We start from the raw sequence: 4,984 nt of genomic DNA, 5'->3' as shown, positions 1-4,984 counted from the left end.
TGTACCCTTGAATAAAGAGAACATTCTCTGGGTGGCCGGGCGCTGTGGCTCATGCCTATAATCCCAGCACTTTGGGAGGCGGAGGCAGGTGGATCACAAGGTCAGGAGATTGAGACCATCCTGGCCAACACGGTGAAACCCCGTCTCTAATAAAATACAAAAAAATTAGCCGGGCATGGTGATGCACACCTGTAGTCACAGCTACTCGGAAGGCTGAGGCAGGGGAATCACTTGAACCTGGGAGGCGGAGGTTACAGTGAGCCGAGAACGTGCCACTGCACTCCAGCCTGGGCGACGGAGCGAGACTCTGTCTCTAAATAAATAAATAAAGTCATGTTTTTATAGAATACTTTTATTTCACATACCAAAATTTAAAATAATTCCTTAATATCATCTAATAGCCCCACCATATTCAAATAACTACAGTGGCCCGAAAATGTTTCTGTGATTGCTTCTGTCAGACACCAGGAGATGCCACTGAGGTTTTAGTTAAGGGTTCGTTTGTTTGTTTTTATGCCCTTTTTAAATTGCAGCCATGTGGATTCGAACCCTAAAGCCAAGGAAGGACAAGCTGGTGCTTACAAATGCTCAAAGGCTACCTTTCTCCCCTGATATGGTTAGGCTGTGTTCCTACCCAAATCTCATCTTGAATTCCCACACGTTGTGGGAAGGACCTGGTGGAGGTAATTGAATCATGGGGGCAGGTCTTTCCCAGGCTATTCTCATAATAGTGAATACGTCTCATGAGATCTGATGGTTTTAAAAAGAGGATTTCCCCTGCACAAGCTCTCTCTCTTTGCCTGCCGACATCCATGTAAGACGTGACTTGCTCCTCCTTGCCTTCCACCATGATTGTGGGGCTTCCCCAGCCACATGGAACTGTGAGTCAAATTAAACCTCTTTCTTTTGTAAGTTGCCCAGTCTCAGGTATGTCTTTATCAGCAGCGTCCTTTACCCAGATCTGCAACCTGATGTCAGGTTTCCTTGCCATCTCCCTTTATTGGGTGGGCTTCTTTCCTAATCTTTTACCCATGGTACTCTCTTCAGGGTCCTGCTTCAGAGAGTGCATCTCTATGCCAGTCCTCCTGGGTGGCTGGGCTGCAAGACTGGAATCCTGGAGCTTCTGGGACCCACTCAGGGGATTGGTCACCTGAGGGCAAGGCCCACAGGCAGCATGTGCAGAGCCGAGACAGGATGACCACACTTCTGGTGCCACACTCTGGATCCTGGGCTCCGGCTGTACTGGAAGCCAGGCCTCCCCTGGATTCTTCTGGCAGGTGAAACAATGGGTTCCCTGTGTTGCTAAAACCTGTGTGTTCTGGATTTTCTGTCTCTGAAAACAAAGGACTGGAATAAAATAGTTCATTAGAGAACAAAGCAGTGGGAAGGTAGGGATGGTTAATGAGCACAAAAAAAGAGAAAGAAAGAAAGAAAGAAAAAGAAAGAAAGAGAGAGAGAGAGAAAGAAAGAAAGAAAGAAAGAGAAAAAGAAAGAAAGAAAGAGTGGGCCAGGTGCTGTGACTCACGCCTGTAATCCCCACACTTTCAGAGGCCAAGGCAGGAGGATTGCTTGAGCCCAGGAGTTTGAGACTAGCCTGGGCAACATAGCAAGACCCCCATCTCTACAAAAAATATATATTAAATTAGTTGGGTGTGGTGGCACGTGCCTGTAGTCCCAGCTACCCAGAAGGCTAAGGTGGGAGGATCGCCTGAGCCCAGGAGGTTGAGTGCAGTTCATGCCACTGCACATTAGCCTGGGCAACAGAGCAAGACCTGCCTCAAAAAAAAAAAAAAAAAAAAAGATGGCTGTGACCCCAGCTTGGATAATGGGCTGGAATAGACAAATGTAGAGAGAAGCAAGTGTGGAAGGAAGCAGACAAGTTAGCAGGCCACTTCCATAGACCAGGGAAGAGGTACTGGTGGCTTGAAGACAGAGGGATAGTGGAAAAATGGAGGTCACTAGAGATTGTTGAGACTACAATTGACAGACGTTTAGGAAGTGAGATCAATGGGGCTCAATAATGGACTGGAGAGTGGGTGATGGGGAGGGAGAGGTTACAAATGTTTGCTGGTTTTTACATCCTTCATTGGATGGATGGTGGTAACACTTACTGAATCTGGGGTCACAAGGAAAGTACCAGGCTTTTTGGGGAAACCATGCATTTAGTTTTGTGCATGTTGTGTTTGAGTCCCCCCACATTCTGGGGTGGGACCTGATTGGGCTCCTTGATCACATCTATCCTGGAAAACAATCCTTGTAGCCAACAGGTTGTGGCACACTGACACATCCCACTCAAAACACATGGACTGAGAACTGGGGAGGACGAAGAGCAGCCGCTGTGTCTCACAGAGATCTGGGAGAAAAGAGTGTCCCAGGTTAGGATTTGGGTGTTCTTGGCATCCTCAGTGCCATTGAAATGCCAACTTGATCAAATCTCCACATCCCAAAGGTGCTACTTCTGCTCTTTCAACCTGTCTTTAGTGCTCTTAGCCTTGGGTTCTGCATTAATATTTATGTTGGCTGGGCACAGGGGCTCACGCCTGTAATCCCAGCACCTTGGGAGGCCGAAGTGGGCGGATCACTTGAGGTCAGGAGTTCGAGGCCAGCGTGGCCAACAATGGTGAAACCCCTTCTCTACTAAAAATACAAAAATTAGCCAGACGTGGTAGCGTGCACCTGTAGTTCCAGCTACTCGGGAGGCTGAGGCAGGAGAATTGGTTGAACCCAGGAGGTGGAGGTTGCAATGAGCTGAGATCGTGCCACTGCACTCTAGCCTGGGCAACAGTTGCATTTGCATTAACCTCTCTGTTGTCTTATCTTTTTTATTTTTGCTTTGTATTGTTGTAGTAGTTGTTTTGGAGACTGGGTCTCACTCTGCCACCCAGGCTGGAGTGGAGTGGTGCAGTCATGACTCACTGCAGCCTCCAACTTCTGTGCTCAAGCCATCCTCCTGCCTCAGCCTCCTGAGTAGCTGGGATTACAGGCACACACTACCATTTTTTACAGAGACAGGGTCTCACTATGTTGCCCAGGCTGGTCTTAAACTACTGGCCTCAACAGATCTTCCTGCCTCAGCCTCCTAAAGTGCTGGGATTACAGGCATGAGCCACCACACCCAGCTTGTCTTATGTTTTAGCTATGTCCTAGTTTTTTATTCTTTGATCCCATCTGAGAATATTTGCCCTTGAATAGCAGAGTTTAATCCATTCTTATGTCTTACAATTGATGTTTGTTCTTCTGCATCTTATTTTATGCTTTGTTTCTTATATGTTCTTGCTATTTTTGAATTTTTCTTTTCTTTTGCTATATTGATTAACTTTGCTTAATTTTTATATCCATGATTTGAGGTTTTACATTCTATTTTTATTTTATTAATAGTGCCTACAGGCTGGGCATTGTGGCTTACACCTGTCATCCCAACACTTTGGGAGGCCAAGGCAGGAGGATCACTTGAGGTCAGGAGTTCGAGACCAGCCTGGGCAACATGGTGAAACCCTGTCTCTACAAAAAATACAAAATTTAGCTGGGCATGGTGCCTGGGCTGTCCCTGTAGTCCCAGCTACTCTGGAGGCTGAAGTGATTGAGCCTGGGAGGCGGAGGTTGCAGTGAGCCGAGATTGTGCCATTGTACCCCAGCCTAGGTGACAGAGCCAAACTCTGTCTCAAAAAAAAGAAAAAAAATTGCCTACAGAGCCCTGGAGACCCTTGCTGGTACTTAGAAATCCCCAGTATGGCTCCCTCTTCCTGTGATGGGGGGCCCACACGTTGACCATTGCACTCAAGCTCCCAGAGCCAGCCCTGCCTCTCCCCAGGGAGTCCAGAGGTTCCAGAGCCAGCCCTTCCTCTCCCCAGGGAGCACAGTCCCTAAGCTGGCTGACCCTGACGTCCCATGTCATTGCCTACATGGAGGGACACTCCTCTGTGTCCCTTCTCCACCCCCACCATCCTCCCGGGGACAGGTGGGCTGATGCCCCAGCAAATCCGCAGCTCCCAGCAGTTCTCAGATGCAGCCACATGGCCCACTGGGCTCTGCAAACACTTGGTTTCGCATCGAGGTCCTGGCCTACCCCAGATGAAACAGTGACTCAGCCAACAGCCTCAGGCCTCCCTCAGTCAGCTGCCTCTAATATTCCTTTCCTCCTTATCAAATCCACCATCAGAAACCCAAAAGAAAGGCATCACAATGAAACTACTTGCTGTTGTTTAATTCACACTAAGATTTAATTAAGTGATAATGCTTCATCAATTAACTTTCCCTGTAGTGTTTTTATTTTCAAAGAGAAGCTTATAGGCCATAAAGGATTTTTCTTTTCTTTTTTTTTTTTTTTTTTTTTTTGGAGACATAGTCTCGTTCTGTCACCCAGGTGGAGTGTAGTGGTGTGATAGCTCACTGCAACCTCAGCCTCCAAGGTGAAAGTGATTCTCCTGCCTCAGCCTCTTGAGTAGCTGGGATTATAGGCACCTGCCACCACGCCTGGCTAATTTTTGTATTTTAGTAGAGATGGGGTTTCATCATGTTGGCCAGGCTGGTCTCAAACTCCTGAGCTCAGGCGACCCACCTGCCTTGGCCTCCCAAGGATTACAGGCGTGAGCCACCGTGCCCGACCATCTGGATCTTTGCCTCTAAGACGTACAGAAGCAGGCGTCTCTCAGGGCCCCTCTCAAAGAGAGGTCAACGCTTGAGCAGCACCCCCGAGCCTGGTGCCGTCTGGGGCCTCTCTCAGCCTCCACCCACAGGAGCTCATTATACTGTCAGGGGAGGGTGGGAAGCTCTGACACAGAGACTGCGGGGGCATTTGCCCCACGTTTGGAAGATGCTGGGGTCCTGACACCCTCCAACTCAGCCCTGGGGCCTGCCTTGGTAGAGCTGAGACTGCCTGGAGCCACCTGGAAAATGCACCCCGCTCTCCACCTCTTGCTGACCTGTCCCATAGGCCAGCTCCAGGGGTCTGAGGGCTCAATGAGAGCGCAGGAATTGGAGCTGG

Source organism: Nomascus leucogenys, chromosome 24, assembly GCF_006542625.1.
Source record: "Nomascus leucogenys isolate Asia chromosome 24, Asia_NLE_v1, whole genome shotgun sequence".
Taxonomy (NCBI): Eukaryota; Metazoa; Chordata; class Mammalia; order Primates; family Hylobatidae; genus Nomascus; species Nomascus leucogenys.
This window is presented reverse-complemented; position numbering follows the sequence as displayed.